Raw genomic sequence first — 6,952 nt, 5'->3', positions numbered from 1 at the left:
ACAGCGCCAACGTCGGCTGTCTTGCAATCCTACGGAGACGTAGTCAATCACCTCGTCTTTGGCTCCCTGTCTTCCCTCGCAGTAAGTCCGGTCGCATCCTGTCGACTGCGCCAGTTAGGTTATGATGTTCCGTTGATGAAAGGACTCGATGTCAGAGTAGATACATCCGGCCTGTTGAGCACCGCCGGATCCTTTCTGCGCCGGACACCTTGCGAGGAAGACGCTCAGACAACCGCCGTGTGAATGAGTATATACATTTATTGCAGGAAACTGGTGGACCGGAAGGTTCCACTTCGAGCCCCTGCCAGAGACCCTTTAATCCCCTCGTGCTGGGGTTTTAAGGACAAAATTTGCGGGACACATCCCTAACATTCTCCAACCAATGGTGCATTCAAAACCCTTTCCCCCAGTTCTTATTAGCTGCACAGTAATAAAGCCTACCAATAAGAGTTACCAAACACTCTTTCCTATGTGGATGATAGGCCGGAGCAACACATCTGTGTTTCATTCCAAAACATCGTTAGGGCCCCGACGTTATTCCTAGAACTCGTCAAGGTTCCTTTAATTGTAGAATAATTTGCCCAGCGTTCAATAGGTACATTTGGTAGCGCCGCCGCCACAGTCGGTGTTGTCCCAACAAGAACGACGACGCTCCAAGGTTGCGTTCGGCGGTAGAGCTTTCATCCCCAGAAAACCGTGTCCCAAGGCTAACCGACTTCCGCATGCCGTCGTTCCGCGGGAAGCCGTCCCCGGAGTATTACAATAAGGAAGGGTTATCTTCGGGAACTTTGTCAAGCGGCTTCGACTAAGACGAGCTGTGCCCGACACCATCCTCGGAATTAATTCCGTGCTCAGGAATTATTGTACAAATCACTTTGTATGTAGGACATGATAAGCAATATGTAAGTTGCAACCTTGTCTGCAGCATTCTCGATGGCCTCTTACCTTTGCAGTTTCAGACACGTTACCAAACCATTTAAAAAGGGCACACTTACAGGGGCCGTGTAATTTGAGTTTTTAATTTATAAAAATATAAGTATACAATATGTAATATGAAATTTATATAAAATAAAAATAACATTTATAAAAAGAATTTATAAAAAATAAATGAAAAGGCTTCATGGAAGCAATCCATTAGCATACCCATTGCACATGAAGCACAGTTATATATGCTTGGACATCATCTAATTAATCTTCTGAACCATATGTGTGGCTGCATACGAAATTTTTTATGCGCATGCTCTACCTTCCTATTCCTACATGTGCACACGAACAACAGTGAATATATGTGAAGTGGCAAAAAGTAATGCTAGACTCTACCATCATTGTGCCCCTTTAACTTTTCCACATTTATTTCTGGTCAACAGGGAATATCTCACTAGAAAAGAAGACATTTGTGCATTGTTTGGCAAGCAAATAAATATATTTATTTACATTTTCCATCAATCAACAATGTTGTGACCTGGTGCAAATATTAATGTCAACAAGGAAAGTACTTACAAATTATTCCTATGTGCTCAAATGCAGATATGACAATTCTGTTTTTGTACCTCAGCACAGTACAGTTTCAAAATTAACAAACTGCACAGCATCAGCAATCTTAAAGTAGCTCAAGAGGGGAGTCACATAAAGCTCCAATAATAGACTGTGCAAACAAAGCTAAAAAAAAAAAACAAAGTACTTAAAAAAAAATCTGAATAATTGGTTGTCGTTGTGATATGTACTACTATGCACAGTTCATGAATGGAACATGCTACCTCATTGCATTCCCTCCATGTGAGCTCTAGCACAGGCAGCTTTTTAGGTTGCTCTTTTCGTGTTTTTCTATTGTCTTTTTTTGTTTGTTGTTTGTTTTTGCAATAGCAAGCATGGCCATAGTGAAACACAAGCAGCCAAGGACAGGATGAGACATCTGCAATGCGACTGCTAGCTCTCAACTGATATATTAATTAGCAGACTCTGGAATATACACATATATGTTGCTAAGCAAATGACAAGTTAACCAATAGAATAACAGACAAGAAAAAAGGGTTATATATCTTCCCTTCTCCTCATTCTATTTCACAGGCAGCCCTAGTATCATTCGGAGTGTGTCCGTGCGTTCCCTTTGATATAACGTATCTCAGACAGAAGCAAATCCAACAGCAGACTGCTTACACGTGCAACTGTCTTGTATTTCTCTAACCACTTGTTACTTAACCGCTGCCTTGAGCTGTGTGTTCTGGAAATTTATGCAGCATCCATAATCCCTGCAATGTGTTGCCATGTTTCTCGAGGGCATCAAAAGTCTGTCCTTGGCTGCCTGTGTTTCATTATATCTCTCAGATACAAACTACCCCATTTCAACACAGTAGAAAACACAGATTTGTAAATAGCATCTGTTGATTGCACTGTACATACCCCTCATATAAAGGATCATAGTGGATACTACATCTCGTGCGATAATGTCAGAAAAACAAAAAAACTAGATTTGAAACCACTCTTACGTCGTAGTAGTAGTATTTGTGTGAAGCTACGCAATTCCTGTCCTGCAAATAATTTAAACGATATGTTTCATCTGCCAGCGTGATGATCCCCTGAAAAGTAATTCACACTTGGCGGGAACTACCGGTTCTGAAACCTATCCCTGACATGTGTAGCCATCAGGGAGGAAACCCAAGGGCTGCAGTGGAAAAGACAAACACACATGGGCTATGTTCTCAATGTGTGCCAGCTGCTCTGGCTACTAAGAAGAACATGTTCCAAATTAATATAACATGGCTTGACATCATATGCCGGCGAAAGCTAACCAATAAAATTAGTAGTTAAATGTACAGTACGTAAACACTTTCCATAACATGACAGTTCCCTTTCTGCATTTATGCGCTACCATTCAACCCACATAAACAGTGTACTGAATTTTTTTATAGCATTACACGTCGTTTGACAGAACTTGAACAAGATTACATAGCACACGAGAGAAGTAGAGTGAACATAATGTGCAGAAAAAATGGCTAGGAAGCAAGCGAGCTGGTGAAGATGATGCATATGTAAAACCCCGTGACTAGGGAACACAAAGGGACGTGTTTGTGTTTGTCCCTTCGTGTTCCTAGTCTTGGGGTTTTACATCATGCATAATGTGCAGCCTTCCATTCACGCTTAATGACCGTGGCAGTAATGCATGAAGGCCACTGCTAAGTTGTGTTGAGAAACACCACTTTATGTTTGCCATGTCTAAATGAAACGTACCTGACCTGATCCAAATTAACCGTTCTGAGTCTGGAACACACAAAGAGAAAAACGCAACACACGCCACAACATTAACAGATAGACAAATGAGCTGTGGCGAGCTCCACCTTGGGACAAAGTCAACAAGTAATTCACCAAAAGTCAATGAGCGCCTGAAATGTAACATCTCTGACTGGTAGCAGGACGGTCCACGTTCAATTCCTGGTGCTAGCACTGACTGGCTTTTTCATGAATTATTTGTTGAAGTTTCGATGTACTTGAGAACCATTCGTCAACCATTGTATCCTCATGAGGTGATGAGGGTTTGTCATCTCAAAGAGACTCCCTTTCTGCCATGTGTCCTTATGGATGCTCATCACTGCAGAAAAAAAGAAAGAAAAAGCATTTAATGACAAGAAATGGATAGTCGTATTTACTGTATAATGATTGTGCACAAGAGAAAGAAGACTTTCGCACAGAAGGCTGTACTTCTTGAGGTCTAACATCAAGTTACAAAATTCCAGAATATATGACATGTTGTAAGGTAGAGAATAAGTAGAGTTATTGAGTTGTCGAGTTGAGTTGAGGGGGGAGTTGTACCCCCTTTTTATTATATTACATATGATTGTGTAATTATTTTTATGTCTGTAGCAACCCTCGCTCTCTACATTACAACATGTTTTATATATTCCGGGATTTTGTAACTTCATGTTAGACATTAACAAGAGCAGCCTTGTGCACGAACGTCTCGTCTCATTAAAATTTAGATGCTCTCAACAGTCTTCTTTCTGTTGTGAATCTCTATCGCAGCATACCTGCACATTGCTGTTCTACGTACTGTGACTTTGCAGTAAGAGTATAGACTTTAGGTAAAAAGACTACACAGCACTCCTCAGGTATTTTTGCCTATCAAACAGTATGTATGTATGCAGTATGCACACAGTATTTGTGCACCAGACCCACTAAAAATGTAGTGAATGTGGCATTGCCCACGGTAATGCACCAAGTTCAATACAATTATTGTAGAATCCAGGTATTTTAGCTTACATGTCAAGCCAGTACCACATCCAGTGTGAAGTTGTGACAAATAAATAGTTCCGATTTTTCTAAGCTCTCAGAACACAGACAGTGAATTAATAAGAGTAGACAATGTTAACATGAATTCTGGGCTATTCTTCAATTAAAGGTTCACATATAGTAAAGGCACCTTCCTCAATGGACGTTGATGACACTGAAAATTCTAAAACGTTATCAGAGGCGACATCAGCTTCTGTGTGTCAAAGGATTGTATGTCCAACAGTAATCCAACTAACAGTAACGAAAATGTGCAAAAGACAAATTAACTGAACTAATGTAACGTACCTTCTATATCAGACAGTGAAGCTTGTAACAGCCCATCCACAGGAACCAGTGTCCAGACAGCAAAAGTGCTTGAACTGGGAGATAGCAGCTAATCGGAATGGCGACCTTTGTTTTCCACCCTGAAAGCACAGGTTGTAACTTTGAGGGCAGATTTAAAAGTGGTGTCAAGATGTCTGCATGCGAGTGCACATGAAAAGTTGAACATAGGTGAATACTCAAATTATAACATCACACTGTCGTACCTGTTGGTGGAGGTAGACTGCAACTAACGTGCCAGCAATTTCTTCATGCACCAGATGCAAGCCAGATCATGCTTCATTTCCGCCTTCAGCGTGCACCTGTGACAATTCAGAAGTTAGATTATCAATACTATTGTGTTGTTAATCGTGGTTATATCAGAGTAAGCGCAGTAGGACAGCTGCACATCGATTCATTAGGCTTGCTATTTTGTGTATCTGAACCTCGACCTACCTTTTTTGCTCTCGTTTTTTGCCTTGATCCTCCGTGGCACGTTCAAAATGTTGTGCGTCGGGCACCTCAGATTTTCATCCGACGATTTCGTGCCGATATTCCAAATTGCCTCTGGAGTCACGCGTAACCTATGATAACATTCGTTGACGAAATCCTTGCAGTAGAAATTAGCAGGCACCACTGTCAGCCAAGAGCTTCGCACTGCTTGGTCTTTTAGCAGCTTATAAAACGTAACACTTGAATGCTCCGATGAATTGTTCTAACAGCGTAGCACGTAGCACCGTCGCATCATCGACAACTTCGCCGTGGCATATCGCTCCAGCCCATAAAAGGCAAGGTCAGAACAAGGAAGTGCACTTTCCAAACGACGCCGTTCCAAAAAAAAAATATTCACAGGCTTTTTTTCCGGCTTAGCAATAACATAACAGCTGTTCGCTTATGTACGATGCACAGAGGACGAAACGAAAGAAGCCAAGCGGCCAAGCCAAGAGTGCATGCCAAGCCAAAGACAAATAAACCGAGAGCAGTGACGTCGGTGCGCCCGTGCGCAGGGTTTGCCGACGGTCTGACGGCCGGGCGTGGGAACTAAAAAAACTGTTTTCTAAAAAACTACGAACAGTTGGAGCAAGATATTTCGCACACATATTCAGTGTTAGGTAATGAACACACAGCGCGAGTATCGCTCAGTTCTGCGACACTTCAAAATCGGCATATCTGACCTTTAACAGTTCCCTGTGAGGTAAGGGGAAGCAGTTGTCTCTGACGTGTGACTGTGTTGTCCTCCAATGTTCCTGATGTTCGATGTGCCCCCTAATCTTACTCTAGAGGGAGCCTCTTTAAATTTTTGTCAACAAAGTATTGCAAATAGAGTTGGTGGAAGCCTCTGCTTTCCATTTACATGGTTGTTGTGTGGTTAACGAAATCGAACTTTTTTTCAGATGCTGTGAAAGTCAGTATAGGGAAGTGCGATGTAGAAGAAAGGACTGCCAGAAGCTTGCTAAAGAACTGCACAACATGTATGGGCAGCAGACAAAATATTCATCAAACGGTACAATTTTTGCACCAAAGTTATGAGAGCAGCACAGTTGTTGTTTTAACGTAATGCAGTGATGGAAGTGCTGCGCCAATCATGCTTGGCAGTCGCCTGCTCGACCAGGTAAGGTCGTGCATCACGAGAAAACGCCTGTCACATTGATGTACTTTCACCAGGTGTCTTTCACAGCGACAGCTGTTACATCCTTGTTTCCCTGAGATCCTGGCAGCGTCCACATCAGGTAGTCACGCACAAACATATTTTCAGCTGTTGCTGCAATTCGTGTTGCGTAGCTGTAACATTCCTGTGATTTTTGTACGTGCAGCTTCTTTACTTTATGTGCCTCTCAGATCAGTGTTGATACAGTTTTTGCTGTTATGTGGCCAGACAAGCATCCCGTGAAAGACTGCATAGCCACTAAACAAACTAGTTAGAACTACACTCTTAAAAATGAACTTCACCGCATAGCACGCTCCTAGCCAACCATCATCTCGAATGATATCGTTATCTGCCCTGATTTGTTGAAAACGGGAGGCGTACGCCTTTTTTGTGACACTTATGCTGTTCATAATTGTCACAAAAAAAGCGTACGCCTCCCGTTTTCAACAAATCAGGGCAGATAACGATATCATTCGAGATTATGGTTGGCTAGGAGCGGGCTATGCGGTGAAGTTCATTTTTAAGAGTGTAGCAGGCTACATAATGCTTTCTGTCATGTTTTGTTCTATTTTCTAGCTACAGTGAGTCATTGGAGGCAGTGCTGCCGCACGAACAATCACTCATTGGAAGAAAGGAATGAGGTGGCCTTCAACACCCTGCTGCCAGTTCAACACTCATCAGTCAAAACACAAGACGCCTGCTTGGTGGCAAAGTCAATCC

At 42.2% G+C, this 6,952-nt stretch overlaps 1 long non-coding RNA gene across 1 annotated transcript; it reads right to left on the bottom strand.

Moving 5' to 3' along the window:
• Positions 1 to 3,155: 3,155 nt before the first annotated feature.
• On the bottom strand, positions 3,156 to 5,144 carry LOC135401071 (uncharacterized). The gene is made up of 4 exons (XR_010424716.1): positions 5,041 to 5,144; positions 4,812 to 4,907; positions 4,570 to 4,688; positions 3,156 to 3,586 (listed from the first exon to the last, which is right to left on the bottom strand). It is a non-coding gene; the product is annotated as an uncharacterized LOC135401071 (long non-coding RNA).
• Between the last annotated feature and the right edge of the window lie 1,808 nt (positions 5,145 to 6,952).

Source organism: Ornithodoros turicata, chromosome 1, assembly GCF_037126465.1.
Source record: "Ornithodoros turicata isolate Travis chromosome 1, ASM3712646v1, whole genome shotgun sequence".
Lineage (NCBI taxonomy): Eukaryota > Metazoa > Arthropoda > Arachnida > Ixodida > Argasidae > Ornithodoros > Ornithodoros turicata.
The sequence above is the reverse complement of the archived record's forward strand: the minus strand, read 5'-3'. Positions and strand labels throughout refer to the sequence as shown.